General features: G+C 45.7%; 1 protein-coding gene across 5 annotated transcripts in view; it reads left to right on the top strand.

The window, feature by feature from the left end:
• The window catches only part of SLC26A9 (solute carrier family 26 member 9), a 183,268-nt gene that overhangs the window by 104,743 nt on the left and 59,931 nt on the right, over window positions 1–18,594 (top strand). The gene's annotated exons all lie outside the window — the stretch shown is intronic.

The following is an 18,594-nucleotide window of genomic DNA, read 5'->3' as shown; positions in this document are numbered from 1 at the left end:
TTCCTTGGCCTTTTACGGAGCGTTGAGGATTGGGGAACTGGTGTCGCCCACTACGGTTCGTCAAGGGGGCCTGTGGGCGGTGGACGTTTTTGTTTCCGATGGGTCAATGCAGTTCTGGATTCGGAAGTCTAAGACAGATCAGATGGGGCGGGGTAAAAAGGTTGTTTTGGGCGCAGTTCCTGGTTCTGTTATGTGTCCTATTCGTTGCTGGCAGGTTTTTGTTAGGTTGCATCCGCGGGGTGATGGGCCTTTGTTGTGTCACGAGGATGGGTCTTTCCTGTCCAAATATCAGTTTGTAGCGGTTTTTCGGCAGTGTTTAAAGGCCATCGGGGTAGATGCGGCCAGGTTCGCCTCCCATTCTTTCAGGATTGGGGCTGCCACCGAGGCGGCACGAAACGGGTTGGCTCCGGATGTGGTGCAAAGAATTGGGCGGTGGGAATCCGGCCGCTATCGGAGTTATGTGAGGCCTTGAACATCTGGGAACGGTTGATATTTTGCGTGTGTGGGCTTTTGGTCTAAGTTGTTTATGTTTTTCAGGTCCATCCTCGTTGTTGGTGTGGATCGTCGGCCACTCATATGTGTACTGGGGCGCGAGACGGGCCGACGTCAGGCAGGATGGAAGACAGCTCGGGTTTTCCAGGGACGTGGCCGTCATCAGGTGGTTGGGGTTTCGGGGTTTAAGTTGGAACAGAGTCCTGGAGGAGGTACACAATGGCATTCGTCTGGATATGCCTCCTGACATTTTGGTTCTGCACGTTGGGGGGAACGACCTTGGAATTCGTCCTTGTCGAGAGTTGATACGGGACATAAAACACGACATGCTCCGGCTATGGGTTTCGTTTCGGGAGATGTCGATCGTGTGGTCCGAGATTGTTCCTCGTACATCTTGGAGGCACGCCAGGTCGGTGGAGAAGATAAATAGAGCCCGGATTAAGGTGAACCGGGCCGTGTCGGGTTTTGTTGTGCGAAACGGAGGGATGGCCGTGCGCCATTTTGAGTTGGAGCGCGGTGGTGACCAATTTCTTTTGGGAGACGGGGTCCATCTAAACGCGGTAGGCATAGATTTGTGGGCTTTGGGGTTGCAGTCGGGAATTGAGCGGGCCATAGCGGTTAAGGTTGGTGGGGTTTCGGTTACTTGAGGGGGTCAAGTATCCTCATGGTGGCGGGGGGAGGGGTCCTTGGAGTTGGTGCTAAATTGGCCTGGGGGGTCCGTCGGGATACGGACTCTCCAGTTGGTTTAAGTTTTGGTTGCGGGTCTGGTGATCTGGGGGAATCGTGGTAATGGTGGGCCAGATTCCTAAGTTGGAAGTGGACAATGGTAACCCTTCGGGGTATTTTGGTGCTCTCGAGCCTGTGGGGTAACGGCTGAGAGTAATCTACGGTTGGTCTCTTGTCCACTTGTTCATACTATGGGTGACACCAGATTTTAGCTTCAAGGACCCCTTCCCAGCTGTTTATGGTTATATGTTTTGTTTGTAATAATAAAGGCCGCTGTGGCCAATTATATCCAACTTGAGACTCATGTCGTTATTCGGAGGTTGGGAGGAAAAGGGGTCGTGATCCCTTGGGAAGGCACTTAATAAGGGGGGTAGTCGACAATACCAATGTCATGTCCTCTTCTGATCCGATTTTGAGGATCAGAATTGGACATGCTCAACGCGTCTGCAAAAGCGCACAGCACACCGACACTTCACACGGATACAGAAATGTAGCCTTATTATGTACTAGCTATTGAACCCATTCTACGCCCGGGTGGCGAGCATTTATATTGGTATATGGTCTCCATCCTGGTATGTGCTGCTCCATCCTACGTCCCCATCCTGTCATGTGCTGCTCCATCCTGCGTCCCCATCCTGTCATGTGCTGCTCCATCCTGCGCCCCCATCCTGTCATGTGCTGCTCCCATCCTGTGCCCCCATTCTGTCATGTGCTGCTCCATCCTGCAACCCCATCCTGTCATGTGCTGCTCCCATCCTGCGCCCCCGTTCTGTCATGTGCTGCTCCCATCCTGCGCCCCCGTTCTGTCATGTGCTGCTCCCATCCTGCGCCTCCATTCTGTCATTTGCTGCTCCCATCCTGTCATGTGCTGCTCCCATCCTGCGCCCCTGTTCTGTCATGTGCTGCTCCCATCCTGCGCCCTCGTTCTGTCATGTGCTGCTCCCATCCTGCGTTCCCGTTCTGTCATGTGCTGCTCCCATCCTGCGCCCCCGTTCTGTCATGTGCTGCTCCCATCCTGCGCCCCCGTTCTGTCATTTGCTGCTCCCATCCTGTCATGTGCTGCTCCCATCCTGCGCCCCCGTTCTGTCATGTGCTGCTGCCATCCTGCACCCCCGTTCTGTCATGTGCTGCTCCCATCCTGCGCCCCCGTTCTGTCATGTGCTGCTCCCATTCTGCGGCACCGTTCTTTAATTTGCTGCTCCCATCCATATGCCCCATACGCTGCTCCATAAGATGCTCCATAGTATATGCCCCGTATCAGGTGGCGTAAGTAACAAATAGCTGTGGCATGAAGTGCCACAGCCTCATGCCACAGCAATTTGTTACTTGCACCACCTGATTCCTTTCCGCCGCCATTTCCTTGGTCCTCCTGCTGGCGGAATCGGCGCCTGCGCAGTCCGCGCTTTCCGGTGCCATTTTCTTGAAGACACACCTGCAGTGTGTCTTCAAGAAAATGGCGCCGGCAGTGTGTCTTCAAGAAAATGGCGCCGGAAAGTGCGAACTGCGCAGGCGCCGATTCCGGCAGCAGGACCAAGAAAATGGCGGCGGAAAGGAATCAGGTGGCGTAAATAACAAATTGCTGTGGCATGAAGTGCCACAGCTTCATGCCACAGCAATTTGTTACTTACGCCATTCCTTTCCGCCCATTTTCTTCGGCCTCCTGCTGCCGGAATCGGCGCCTGCGCAGTCCGCAGTTTCCGGCACCATTTTCTTGAAGACACACCTGCAGTGTGTCTTCAAGAAAATGGCGCCGGCAGTGTGATTTCAAGAAAATGGCGCCGGAAAGCGCGAACTACGCAGGCGCCGATTCCGGCAGCAGGACCAAGAAAATGGCGGCGGAAAGGAATCAGGTGGCTTAAATAACAAATTGCTGTGGCATGAAGTGCCACAGCTTCATGCCACAGCAATTTGTTACTTACGCCATTCCTTTCCGCCCATTTTCTTCGTCCTCCTGCTGCCGGAATCGGCGCCTGCGCAGTCCGCAGTTTCCGGCGCCATTTTCTTGAAGACACACCTGCAGTGTGTCTTCAAGAAAATGGCGCCGGCAGTGTGTCTTCAAGAAAATGGCGCCGGAAAGCGCGGACTGCGCAGGCGCCGATTCCGGCAGCAGGACCAAGAAAATGGCGGCGGAAAGGAATCAGGTGGCGTAAATAACAAATTGCTGTGGCATGAAGTGTCACAGCTTCATGCCACAGCAATTTGTTACTTACGCCATTCCTTTCCGCCCATTTTCTTCGTCCTCCTGCTGCCGGAATCGGCGCCTGCACAGTCCGCGCTTTCCGGCGCCATTTTCTTGAAGACACACCTGCAGTGGAGCCGGAGTGTGTCTTCAAGAAAATGGCGCTGGAAAGCACGGACTGCGCAGGTGCCGATTCCTGCTGCCGGAATCGGCGCCTGCGCAGTCTGCGCTTTCCGGCGCCATTTTCTTGAAGACACACCTGCAGTGGAGCCGGAGTGTGTCTTCAACAAAATGGCGCCGGGAAAGCGCGGACTGCGCAGGCGCCGATTCCGGCAGCAGGAATCGGTGCCTGCGCAGTCCGCGCTTTCCGGCGCCATTTTCTTGAAGACACACTCCGGCTCCTCTGCCTGTGACTAGTCAGAGGGCAGCGCCGGCGCGCATTAAGCGCGTCATCGCGCCCTCTGAACTGTCACAGCAGAGGAGCCGGGAGACGGAGCCGCACGCAGCGCTGGAACGGGGAAAGGTGAATATACTTACCCTCCTGGCGGTCCCTGACTCTCCGGTAGAGATCGCGGTGTGCGTTCAGTGCTTACGCATACCGCGATCTCCTGGGACCGTCACTTTGTGGGGGCCAGACTGCGCCGGCGCTTGCGCCTGCGCAGTCTATAAAGGCTTCGGACAGAGTGACGCTCCCAGCGTTATATTATAGATAGCACAGTCCTCTTTTATTACTGTATGTACAACACCGTGCCTTATTACATACCATCCTCTCTATTTACAGTATATATATAATGCCGTCCCTTATTATATAGCTTCCTCTGCTGTCATGTATAGTGCTGCCTCTTACATAGTGTATTTTTGTTATTCGCAGTGTCCTCTTTTATTACATAGTCCCCTCTCTTGTTAGCTATAAAATGACTGCCGATGGAGCAGCCAGAGACCAGACAACCAGTCCATCAGCTCCTCCATTAGAAAAGTTTTCCCATGCTCCATCAGCCATCATTGCATTATACATCTAACAAGACAGGATGGTATGTAATAAAGAACAGGGTGCTATAAATAATCCGATATGTAAGAGATGGTGCTGTACATAACAAAAGAGGGCACTGTGTAACAAGGGTTGGCAATATACCCAATAAAGGACACTATGTAAGAAGTGTGTGTGTGTGTGTGTGTGTGTGTGTGTGTGTGTGTGTGTGTGTGTGTGTGTGTGTGTGTGTGTGTGTGTGTGTCTATATATACACAGGTGCTTCTCTCACAAAATTAGAATATCATCAAAAAGTCAATTTCTTTCAGTTCTCAATACAAAAAGTGAAACTCTTATTATACAGAGTCATTACAGACCGAATCTGTTTCATGTGTTTATTTCTGTTTATGACTATGGCTTGCAACCAATGAAAACCCAAAAGTTCACTAAACAAAAAAAATACACCACGTTAACCCCTTCAAGTCGCGGCCCTTTTTCATTTTTGCGTGTTCGTTTTTCGCTTCCCTCCTTCCCAGAGCCATAACTTTTTTATTTTTCCGTCAATATGGTCATGTGAGGGCTTATTTTTTGCGGGACAAGTTGTACTTTTGAACAACACCATTGGTTTTACCATGTCTTTTACTAGAAAACGGGAAAAAAATTCCAAGTGCGGTGAAATTGCAAAAAAAGTGCAATCCCACACTTGTTTTTTGTTTGGCTTTTTTGCTAGGTTCACTAAATGCTAAAACTAACCTGCCATTATGATTCTCTAGGTCATTACGAGTTCATAGACACCTAACATGACTAGGTTGGTGAAAAAAAATTCCAAACTTTGCTTAAAAAAAAAAAAAAAAGTGCCATTTTCCGATACCCGTAGCGTCTCCATTTTTTGTGATCTGGGGTCGGGTGAGGGATAAATTTTTTGCGTGCCGAGCTGATGTTTTTAATAATACCATTTTTGCGCAGATACGTTCTTTTGATCGCCCGTTATTGCATTTTAATGCAATGTCGCGGCGACCAAAAAAACGTAATTCTGGCATTTCGGTTTTTTTCTCGCTACGCCGTTTAGCGATTAGGTTAATGCTTTTTTTTATTTGATAGATCGGGCGATTCTGAACACGGCGATACCAAATACGTGTAGGTTTGGTTTTTTTTATTGTTTTATTTAGGATGGGGCGAAAGGGGGGTGATTTAAACTTTTATATTTTTTATATTTTTTTCATATTTTTAAAAACATTTTTTTTTTACTTGTGCCATGCTTCAATAGCCTCCATGGGAGGCTAGAAGCTGGCATAGCCTGATCGGCTCTGCTACATAGCAGCGATCATCAGATCGCTGCTATGTAGCAGAAATGCAGGTGTGCTGTGAGCGCCGACTACAGGGGGGTGCTCACAGCAGACCTGCATCAGTAACCATAGAGGTCTCAAGGACCTCTATGGTTACCTTCCTGATGCATCGCCGACCCCCGATCATGTGACGGGGGTCGGTGATGACATCATATCCGGCCGCCCGGCCGGATGCGGTAGTTAAATGCCGCTGTCTGTGTTTGACAGCGGCATTTAACAGGTTAATAGCAGCGGGTGAATAGCGATTTCACCCGCCGCTATTGCGCGCACATGTCAGCTGTACAAAACAGCTGACATGTCGCGACTTTGATGTGGGCTCACCGCCGGAGCCCACATCAAAGGGGGATTCACGGCATGCGCCGTACTAGTACGGCGCATGTCGTGAAGGGGTTAAAACCAAGTGAATCACACAATTAGTTTTTTTGGTTAATGTGGTATATTTTTTTGTTTAGTGGGAGGAGAGTGGAGAGGGAGGAGGACACCATTGCCGGTGTATTTCTTCCTTCGTCACATCCTTTCACACACTGACCCGTAGAAGCGCAAGCACGGTGCAAAACGGCCGTCGTCTGTTTCTGCTCACAATAGCTCCGTTCCTCACTCTCCCGGCCATGAATTTTTAAAGAAGATGAAATAAAAAGTTGGGAATTTCAGATCGGTGAGTGCCTTCTTTCCTTTCTTACGAATACAAGTGGATTACAATGTTTTTTCTTGAAGAGCAACCATGAATATGAAGTACGGCTGATAATTATAAGACTATTGAGAAACACTGGTGATAATAATTCTGAAAATCTCAGCATTTCAGGCAGTGCCATCTATTTTTGTTTCTTTGGACATTGATAAACATATATATATCTACATATACTAGATGGTGGCCCGATTCTAACGCATCGGGTATTCTACTGTATGTATGTATGCATGTATATAGCAGCCACATAGTATATAGCACAGGCCACGTAGTATATAGGAGCCATCTAGTATATAGCAGACACACAGTATATAACACAGCCCACGTAGTATATAACACAGCCCACGTAATATATAACACAGCCCACGCAGTATATAACACAGTCCATGCAGTATATAACACAGCCCACGCAGTATATAACACTGGCCACGTAGTATATAGCAGCCACGCAATATATAACACAGCCCACGTAGTATATAGCAGTGTGGGCACCATATCCCTGTTTAAAAAAAAAATAATTAAAGTAAAAAATAGTTATATACTCACCCGCCATTGTCCAACAATGCTGTCCCTATTCGCGAGCTGTAGCCACCAGCTTCCGTTCCCAGAGATGCATTGCGAAATTACCCAGATGACTTAGCAGTCTCGCGAGACCGCTAAGTCTTCTGGGTAATTTCGCAATGCATCTCTGGGAATGGAAGCTGGCGGCAGCCGCGCGTGCATCGGCAGACGACGGAAGGTGAGAATAGCAAGTTTTTTGTTTTTTTATTATTTTTAACATTAGATCTTTTTACTATTGATGCTGCCTAGGCAGCATCAATAGTAAAAAGTTGGTCACACAGAGTTAATAGCAGCATTAACAGAGTGCGTTACCCGCAGCATAACGTGGTCCATTAACGCTGCCATTAACCCTTTGTCAGTGCTGACTGGAGGGGAGTATGGAGCAGGCGCCGGGCACTGACTGGACGGAAGTAGGGAGGGACTAATTCTCGGCCGGACTGTGCCCGTCGCTGATTGGTCGCGGCCTGGCCAATCAGCGACGCGAGATTTCCAGGACAGACAGACAGACAGACGGACGGAAGAACCACTTAGACAATTATATAGTAGATATATATCTGTGTATATATATACAGTTAGGTCCATATATATTTGGACAGAGACAACATTTTTCTAATTTTGGTTATAGACATTACCACAATGAATTTTAAACAAAACAATTCAGATGCAGTTGAAGTTCAGACTTTCAGCTTTCATTTGAAGGTATCCACATTAAAATTGGATGAAGGGTTTAGGAATTTCAGCTCCTAAACATGTGCCACCCTGTTTTTAAAGGGACCAAAAGTAATTGGACAGATTCAATCATTTTAAATAAAATGTTCATTTCTAGTACTTGGTTGAAAACCCTTTGTTGGCAACGACTGCCTGAAGTCTTGAACTCATGGACATCACCAGATGCTGTGTTTCCTCCTTTTTGATGATCTGCCAGGCCTTCACTTCGGTGGTTTTCAGTTGCTGTTTGTTTGTGAGCCTTTCTGCCTGAAGTTTAGTTTTTAACAAGTGAAATGCATGCTCAATTGGGTTGAGATCAGGTGACTGACTTTGTCATTCAAGAATATTCCACTTCTTTGCTTTAATAAACTCCTGGGTTGCTTTGACTTTATGTTTTGGGTCATTGTCCATCTGTAGTATGGAACGACGACCAATCAGTTTTGCTGCATTTGCCTGGATCTGAGCACACAGTATGGCTCTGAATACCTCAGAATTCATTCGGCTGCTTCTGTCCTGTGTCACATCATCAATAAACACTAGTGACCCAGTGCCACTGGCAGCAATGCATGCCCAAGCCATCACACTGCCTCTGCCGTGTTTTACAGATGATGTGGTATGCTTTGGATCATGAGCTGTACCACGCCTTCTCCATACTTTTCTCTTTCCATCATTCTGGTAGAGGTTGATCTTGGTTTCATCTGTCCAAAGAATGTTCTTCCAGAACTGTGCTGGCTTTTTTAGATGTTTTTTAGCAAAGTCCAGTCTAGCCTTTTTATTCTTGATGCTTATGAGTAGCTTACACCGTGCAGTGAACCCTCTGTATTTACTTTCATGCAGTCTTCTCTTTATGGTAGATTTGGATATTGATACGCCGACCTCCTGGAGAGTGTTGTTCACTTGGTTGGCTGTTGTGAAGGGGTTTCTCTTCACCATGGAGATTATTCTACGATCATCCACCACTGTTGTCTTCCGTGGGCGCCCAGGTCTTTTTGCATTGATGAGTTCACCAGTGCTTTCTTTCTTTCTCAGGATGTACCAAACTGTAGATTTTGCCACTCCTAATATTGTAGGAATTTCTCGGATGGTTTTTTTTCTGTTTTCACAGCTTAAGGATGGCTTGTTTCACCTGCATGGAGAGCTCCTTTGACCGCATGTTTACTTCACAGCAAAACCTTCCAAATGCAAGCACCACACCTCAAATCAACTCCAGGCCTTTTATCTGCTTAATTAAGAATGATATAACGAAGGGATTGCCCACACCTGTCCATGAAACAGCCTTGGAGTCAATTGTCCAATTACATTTGAGCCCTTTAAAAACAGGGTGGCACATGTTAAGAAGCTGACGCTCCTAAACCCTTCATCCAATTTTAATGTGGATGCCCTCAAATGAAAGCTGAAAGTCTGAACTTCAACTGCATCTGAAGTTTTTTTTTAATTCATTGTGGTAATGTCTATAACAAAAATTCGAAAAATGTTGTCTCTGTCCAAATATATATGGACCTAACTGTATATGTATATCTTAATATATACTTACCATGTAATGTCTTCACATCCTGTTCCGTCCAGATGTGTCCTGATCCCAGAATTCCAAGCAGCGGAAGTTCACCAACCGCCATATTGGGACACCCAAGTGATTGGTGTCTCAATATGGAAACTGCTAGTGGTACCAACCTCTTGCGCAGTACCACCAGCGGAACACCGTCGTACCACACACATGCACACGCATACACTTTATACGCCGTACACAGCAATCACACACACTGTATATGCCGTATGCACCACACACACACACTGCATACGCCATACGCAGCCTCTTGCGCGGTACCATCAGCGGAACACCGTAGCAAACACACTACTGCCGGGATCAGCCGAATGATTCACTGACCGCCGCCATCTTTGTACAGGAGGAGCGCATGACCAGTTTTAATGTGACCGCCGCTATCTGTCTGCTCAAGGATGGCAGCAGTCTGATTTACTGCTTCTGCACAAATTCCACACAGGCGCAGTGAATTATTCGGCTGATCGCGGCGGCAGATGTGCGACGTGTCTACAGGCAGAGAAATCCGGTCACATTAAAGGGATTTTCCCACGAACGAAAGTTCATCTTAAAAATTTTCTGTGTCTGACAGTGTACGGAGCATACCACATCTCCTTGGCAGGGGAGGAAGCAAAAGACAATACTGACATACAGCAGAGGATGACAGAGGATTCATTTTGTCAGGTAAAATATTTCACTGACTGTTTTTAAACAATATTTTACCTCACAAAAGGGAAAGAGAGAGTGGATAGGTGGGTGAGCACATGGGGGGAGAGATTCTCAACGCTGCAAACCCTGCCCCCATCGTGACATTACCGCCCTCCCGATGCGATCGCATCGGGCCTCCATCTAGTATATATATACACACATATACTATATATATATATATATATATATATGGAGCGCCCCCAGACACAGGGCCACAGGTTACTTGGTACCGGTCCTCTCTGTCTCAGTTCTGGGGTTGTCACGGTGGTTGGACCCGGTCCGTGACCCTGCTAAGGGGCGTCCAATAAAAGAGATGATGAAAGTCAGCTAAGGCTTCGTGACGCCACCTGTGGTATTCGGCCAGGGAGACCGACGCTGCTTGGGGTCCACTGGGGTGATGTGATGGCAGCTAGATGGTATACCTTCCCACAGGTGAAGTGTGTCCCCAGGGCTTCCTAATAATGTAGATGGCAATGGTGTGAGGTGCAGTCAATAACGAGGACACAGGGTTGCAGTCTCTTTACCTCTTTACTGAAGGCTTCAGGATCCTCAATCCAGAGCACTGTCAACAGGGCTGTCTGAGACCGGCCGTTCCGAAGGCACATCCAGAGTTTCCTTTGCAGGTGGAAATCGTTGCCTACCACTAGCGCCTGTGTGTTGTAGTGCTTCCCTGCTAAGCATTCGGGATAGTCCTCACAACTTCTATTCTCGTTCGTTCCAGTTCTTTCTAGTTCTTTCTATTCTCCGTCCCCCAGGTTTGTTATAGCTAGGACGCACCTGTATGACGGGTAGGCTCGGAGCTCTTCCGGGACCCTAGAGATGCCCCTCTCCACGCGTTGCCCCCTATGTCTGCTTAGGTGATGTAAGGTAGACAGCCAACCTATAATTAACTGTCCTGCAGTATTTTGAAGTAAGGCATAAAGTCAGTTACTTCCTCGGTGTTCAGGGCACCGGCTACGCGCCTCAGTAGGATGTTGCCATTCTCCGGGCACGACTCCTACTGGCTCTCCTTTGTGCTTGATCTCATTTCTCACCGTCCACAATATCCTTTGCTTCGTGTCCTTTCTTTGGATGTCGCCGCTGGGTAGCGCAGGCGCGGCTCCGTAATGTTCTATCCTTGTCACTAGGTGCCTGTCAGGTTCCCACGCCTGACAGGGACCCCCCTGAATCTTCCCCGCAACACCCCCTGCCACGGGATGTTGCCTGGACAAAACCCAGTCAGCTTCTCACTAACTTCCTATCCAGCCCCTAGTTTTACCAGTGTGAGGAGTGGCCTAATAAATAAAACCTTTTGCTCCCCCTAGTGGCCGGAGTGTGAAGTGTAATGTGTGCTGGTGATACCTAGTCAGATGAACTCCTTTAGTGCCATCAGACATACCATCACTCCCCTTAGTGGCAGAGCGATACTACTGCAATGACCAGGTCTCTGGGGCGCTGCATATATATATATATATATATATATATATATATATATATCTGTAGTTTTGGTCGCCATAAAAGGAAGGGGGCCCAGACACATTTCTTGCGCAGGGGCCCCAAGCTGTCAGTGTCCGCCCCTGATATGATTGCTGGTGTTTTTTGAACTCTAAGGATCTGCTTCAAATGGTAGTTACAGTTCTCCATAGAACTTTATGAGCACCAACTGTCATCTCCTATCTCAGTAATAGGAAAATCTGTCTTCACTGAAAGCAGATTTTACCTACAGTTGTGCTCAAAAGTTTACATACCCCAGCAGAATTTTTTCTTTCTTTGCCCTTTTCAGAGAATATGAATGGTAACACCAAAACATTTTCTCCACTCATGGTTAGTTGTTAGGTGAAGCCATTTATTGTCGAACTACTGTGTCGTGCAGTTCATGCTAGACAGCCCACGATTTTACAGGAACTGGAGGCTTTTTGCCAAGAAGAGTGGCTAGCTTTACCATCTGAGAAAATAAAGAACCTCATCCACAACTACCACAAAAGACATCAAGCTGTGATTGATGTTAGAGGGGGCAATACACAGTATTAAGAAATGGGGTATGTGAACTTTTGATCAGGGTCATTTGGATGTTTTGGGTTGTCATTATGATTTAAAAAGAGAAAACACAGTAGTTTGACAATAAATGGCTTCACCCAACCACTAACCATGAGTGGAGAAAAAGTGTTGGTGTTATCAATCATATTTCCTGAAAAAGGGCCAAGAAAGCAAAAATTCTGCTGGGGTATGTAAACTTTTGAGCACAACTGTATGAGTTAAGAATTTTGAGACTGAATGATCAGTCCAGTAGGAGAAACTGATTTCCCTGATAAGATATATTACAAAAGTTTATTTGTGCACTGTTGATTTATGAGAAAAACAAAGTAAAAAACTGTTGGATACTCTTTAACCCCTCTCTGAACTCGGACGGGATAGTACGTCCGAGGCTAGATCCCCCTCTTTGATGCAGGGCTCCGGCGGGGAGCCCACATCAAAGCCAGGACATGTCAGCTGTTTTGAACAGCTGACATGTGCCCGCAATAGCGGCGGGTGAAATCGTGATTCACCCGCCGCTATTAACTAGTTAAATGCCGCTGTCAAACGCTGACAGCGGCATTTAACCGGCGCTTCCGGCCATCCGGCCGGAAATGAGCGCATCGCTGACCCCCGTCACATGATCAGGGGTCAGCGATGCATCAGAATGGTAACCATAGAGGTCCTTGAGACCTCTATGGTTACTGATGCCGGCCTGCTGTGAGTGGCACCCTGTGGTCGGCGCTCATAAGCACACCTGCAATTCAGCTACATAGCAGCGATCTAATGATCGCTGCAATGTAACAGAGGTGATCGAGCAGTGCCAGCTTCTAGCCTCCTATGGAGGCTATTGAAGCATGGCAAAAGTAGAAGAAAAGTAAAAAAAAGTGTGAAAAAAATAAAAAAATATAAAAGTTTAAATCACCCCCCTTTCACCCCATTCAAAATAAATCAATTAAAAAAAAATCAAACCTACACATTGGTATTGCCGCATTCAGAAGTGCCTGATCTATCAACAAAAAAAAGCTTTAACCTGATCGCTAAATGGCGTAGCGAAAAAAAATTTGAAACGCCAGAATTACGTTTTTTAGGTCGCCATGACATTGCATTAAAATGCAATAACGGTCGATCAAAAGAACGTATCTACACCAAAATGGTATCATTAGAAACGCCAGCTCAGCACGCAAAAAATAAGCCCTCACCTGACCCTAGATCACGAAAAATGGAGACGCTACGGGTATCAGAAAATGGCACAATGTTTTTTTTTAGCAAAGTTTGGAATTGTTTTTTACTACTTAGATAAAAAATAACCTAGACATATTTTGTGTCTATGAACTCGTACTGACCTGGAGAATCATAATGGTAGGTCAGTTTTAGCATTTAATGAACCTAGCAAAAAAGCCAAACAAAAAATAAGTGTGGGATTGCACTTTTTTTGCAATTTCACCGCACTTGGAATTTTTTCCCCGTTTTCTAGTACCCGACATGCTAAAACCAATGATGTCATTCAAAAGTACAACTTGTTTCGCAAAACATAAGTCCTCACATGGCCAAATTGATGGAAAATTAAAAAAGTTATGGCTCTGGGAAGGAGGGGAGCGAACATGGAAAAACGGAAAATCCCAAGGTCATGAAGGGGTTAAAGGCACCTTATCACAGGTCTGATATGTCAATCAAGTGGACTTGATTACAGTGTGGAAATGAAGTTTAGCCCAATGCTCTGTGCTGTGCCAACTAGTGATGAGCGAGTATACTCGTTACTCGGGTTCCCCCAAGCATGCTCAGGTGGTCTCCGAGTATTTTGGCATGCTCGGAGATTTAGTTTTCGTTGCTGCAGCTTGCACACATGTGTGGGTTTGCCTGTTTGTTAGGCAATTCCCACATACAGTGGGGCAAAAAAGTATTTAGTCAGTCAGCAATAGTGCAAGTTCCACCACTTAAAAAGATGAGAGGCGTCTGTAATTTACATCATAGGTAGACCTCAACTATGGGAGACAAACTGAGAAAAAAAAATCCAGAAAATCACATTGTCTGTTTTTTTATCATTTTTTTTGCATATTATGGTGGAAAATAAGTATTTGGTCAGAAAAAAACAATCAAGATTTCTGGCTCTCACAGACCTGTAACTTCTTCTTTAAGAGTCTCCTCTTTCCTCCACTCATTACCTGTAGTAATGGCACCTGTTTAAACTTGTTATCAGTATAAAAAGACACCTGTGCACACCCTCAAACAGTCTGACTCCAAACTCCACTATGGTGAAGACCAAAGAGCTGTCAAAGGACACCAGAAACAAAATTGTAGCCCTGCACCAGGCTGGGAAGACTGAATCTGCAATAGCCAACCAGCTTGGAGTGAAGAAATCAACAGTGCGAACAATAAATAGAAAATGGAAGACATACAAGACCACTGATAATCTCCCTCGATCTGGGGCTCCACGCAAAATCCCACCCCGTGGGGTCAGAATGATCACAAGAACGGTGAGCAAAAATCCCAGAACCACGCGGGGGGACCTAGTGAATGAACTGCAGAGAGCTGGGACCAATGTAACAAGGCCTACCATAAGTAACACACTACGTCACCATGGACTCAGATCCTGCAGTGCCAGACGTGTCCCACTGCTTAAGCCAGTACATGTCCGGGCCCGTCTGAAGTTTGCTAGAGAGCATTTGGATGATCCAGAGGAGTTTTGGGAGAATGTCCTATGGTCTGATGAAACCAAACTGGGACTGTTTGGTAGAAACACAACTTGTCGTGTTTGGAGGAAAAAGAATACTGAGTTGCATCCATCAAACACCATACCTACTATAAAGCATGGTGGTGGAAACATCATGCTTTGGGGCTGTTTCTCTGCAAAGGGGACAGGACGACTGATCCGGGTACATGAAAGAATGAATGGGGCCATGTATCGTAAGATTTTGAGTGCAAACCTCCTTCCATCAGCAAGGGCATTGAAGATGAAACGTGGCTGGGTCTTTCAACATGACAATGATCCAAAGCACACTGCCAGGGCAACGAAGGAGTGGCTTCGTAAGAAGCATTTCAAGGTCCTGGAGTGGCCTAGCCAGTCTCCAGATCTCAACCCTATAGAAAACCTTTGGAGGGAGTTGAAAGTCCGTGTTGCCAAGCGAAAAGCCAAAAACATCACTGCTCTAGAGGAGATCTGCATGGAGGAATGGGCCAACATACCAACAACAGTGTGTGGCAACCTTGTGAAGACTTACAGAAAACGTTTGACCTCTGTCATTGCCAACAAAGGATATATTACAAAGTATTGAGATGAAATTTTGTTTCTGACCAAATACTTATTTTCCACCATAATATGCAAATAAAATGTTAAAAAAACAGACAATGTGATTTTCTGGATTTTTTTTTCTCAGTTTGTCTCCCATAGTTGAGGTCTACCTATGATGTAAATTACAGACGCCTCTCATCTTTTTAAGTGGTGGAACTTGCACTATTGCTGACTGACTAAATACTTTTTTGCCCCACTGTATATTCAGCCTGTCTAGCAGCCGCAAGTCATGCAGCCTCGGCGACAAAAACTAAATCTCCGAGCATGCCAAAATACTCGGAGACCACCAGAGCATGCTCGGAGAAACAAGTATACTCACTCATCACTAGTGCCAACCCATCTGGATGACTGGGTATTGAGAATACAACATTTATTATATGGTTTTTATGTAGCACGTTATTTTCAATATATATACAATTTAAAATGTAATTAAAAACCCACCTCTACTGCACTGCCAGTGGTGACAGGTCTCATTCAGTACTAATACTGTAGTTTCTTTTGAGTCATGATCCAGAAACATACTAAAATAAGCATAGTAAAGAGAATTATTGCACTGTATGTGTAAATGAAGCATAAATCTAGCTTTTTAATCAGAGATTAACCAAAACATTAAACTTCCACATTGACTTTAATCTCCTCTTCAGTCCAGTTGTAGCAGCTATGTTCCTGTATTAACCAACCCTGCTGTCACCATATCCTCATAGGGTATTAAAAACACACACACACGCCCATGTATACAAACACAATGGGACATGCACAGTACCCTCTCAAAAAACTCGAGTAAATACTGCCACTTTTTCCACACTGATATCCGCTCAGAATATATTGCAATCTGAGAAACTGAACACTCCCGTTGCGTTGTCATCCCTGTTTGCACAGGCTGTTCATAAGGACATTCTGTGATTTTTCTGGAAGCAGCAGCTGATGTTCCCACTGTGTCTATTGTGCTACTTTGACAACATTTTAGAATCTGTGTATGAATATGTGAATATAAATGTATTTTTTCTAATTGTAACATATATAGTATTTTGACAGTCATCTAAAATACATGCTTATTAATACATAATAAGGAATGTAAGCTGTACAAATTATATGAGAAACACATTGGTCAAAAAGAGGTTGTGACTTTCATGATTATTTTTATTATTTATTTATATAGCTCCATTAATTCCATGGTGCTGAACATGAGAAAGGGGTTATGTACAGAGTTATAGATATCGTTTACATTAAATAAATTTACAATGACAGACTGGTACAGAGGGGAGAGGACCCTGTCCTTGCAGACTTATATTCTGCGGGATAAGAAGGAAGAGACAGAAGGTTGGGGGTGCGGCAGCTCTGGTGGTGGTGAGGCGGTAGCTCTGGTGGTGGTGACGCAGCAGCTCGGGTGGTGGTGAGGCGACAGCTCAGGTGGTGGTGAGGCGGCAGCTCTGGTGGTGGTGAGGCAGCAGAATGATTATTGCAGGTTGTAGACTTTCCTGAAGAGATGGGTTTTCAGGTTCCGTCTGAAGGATTCGAGGGTGGTGGATAATTGGACGTGTTGAGGCGTGTTGAGGCATCCAGAGGATGGGGGATATTCGGGAGAAATCTTGGAGGCGGTTATGTGAGGAATAAATAAGTGTGGAGGAGAGTAGGAGGTCTTAGGAGGATCGAAGATTACTATGATTGATAAGCTGTCATGTGAGCACATGAGGAATAACACCATATCTGTGACTTGTATGCTGTATTTCTTCTTTCCAGACACGATGTCAATCTATTCTGTTTTCCATACACTGCACATACAATATTAGGAATTCATGATCTCTTGTAACTATGCAGCACATGTTCAGAAATAGCAGCGTTATGTAGCAGTACTAAATAACGAACCTATGATCAAATACTGGGGTGAGAAAAAACACTTACTAGAAAGCTGCAGCACGATCTGTCTAAGTCTCTATATGCCGTTTCTCTTTCTCCACTCTTCATTTCCCCTCTATCCTATCCTCTCCATAAACTTGGGCAATGGTAATCTGACACATCAGTGAGCTCACATTCCTCTGATGTTTTATAAATATTTTTCAAAGTGACTGCTAAGTTCAGGAGGTTGGGGAGTCAAAGAAGTGGCTTATAAATTGAGAAAGAAGCATATTTCTCTAGTAAGATTAACAACAGCTCTTCTAATAGCTGATACTAATGATTTATGCAAGGTTTGTGCCTGGCCTACAGTTGCCAAAGGCAATAGTGCAACCATATCGTGAACATAATATATATTCGACATTTAAAGTGAAGGAAAAGTTCTTAATCTTTTAACTCTTAAAATTTCAGATTGATTTTGAGGGATTTTTTTTGTATTACTATGATGGTAGTGGCTATATTTAAAGGTGGTCCCAAATTAAATAAAATGTTATGCCTAAATTTCTATTTAATGTTATAATCTAATCTTTTTTCTGATATACTGTAATTAAAAATGTCCTATCCTAACTTCACTATTGTCTCTAACCACTTTGCTTTGTTTTTACTATTTCCTATGTGATGACGCTCCATTTGACAATCCCTGTGTCTCTATGTTAAAATACTTAATTGAGCCATCATCAAGGGGCAGCCTCTGCGCTCACCCTTAAAGGGAACCTGTCACCTGAATTTGGCGGGACTGGTTTTGGGTCATATGGGCGGAGTTTTCAGGTGTTTGATTCACCCTTTCCTTACCTGCTGGCTGCATGCAGGCTGCAATATTGGATTGAAGTTCATTCTCTGTCCTCCATAGTACACGACTGCACAAGGCAAGATTGCTTTGCGCAGGCGTGTACTACGGAGGACAGAGAATGAACTTCAATCCAATATTGCAGCCAGCATGCAGCCAGCGGGTAAGGAAAGGGTGAATCAAACACCTGAAAACTCCGCCCATATGACCCAAAACCAGTCCCGCCAAATTCAGGTGACAGAGTCCCTTTAAGGAAGCTTAATCAATGATGTCCAATTCAGAGGCTGGGCTAGTTCCTGCTCTACCGAGCATGTGTCAATTGTCAATTTGATGGATGCTCAGTAGGATCTTGTCATTGCACTGTTCTTCTCAGTGCACAGTAGCAATGCACTCTTTCACCAGCTCTGATCTGAAATAATGAGCTGACAAAAGAGCGCACTGTCACTGCACATTGTAAGAAGAGAAAGAGCTATCAGGGACAACAGTCACCCCAGGTAAGTGACTTCACAGTGCACAGTGAAGAAATCATACTGAGCATATGTCAGATTTGACAAACAGTGCATGCTCAGTAGATCAGGGACTAGCCCAGCCCCCTAATCTGATATCACTGATGATGCTTCATTTTAGTGTGGGGACAGAGGCTGGGAGAGTGATGGCAACCTCTGCCCCTGATGATGACTTGTTTGTGCATCCCAGCATACACTAGGGATTTTCATACAAA

Source organism: Ranitomeya imitator, chromosome 3 (genome assembly GCF_032444005.1).
Source record: "Ranitomeya imitator isolate aRanImi1 chromosome 3, aRanImi1.pri, whole genome shotgun sequence".
NCBI classification, from domain to species: domain Eukaryota; kingdom Metazoa; phylum Chordata; class Amphibia; order Anura; family Dendrobatidae; genus Ranitomeya; species Ranitomeya imitator.
The sequence above is the reverse complement of the archived record's forward strand: the minus strand, read 5'-3'. Positions and strand labels throughout refer to the sequence as shown.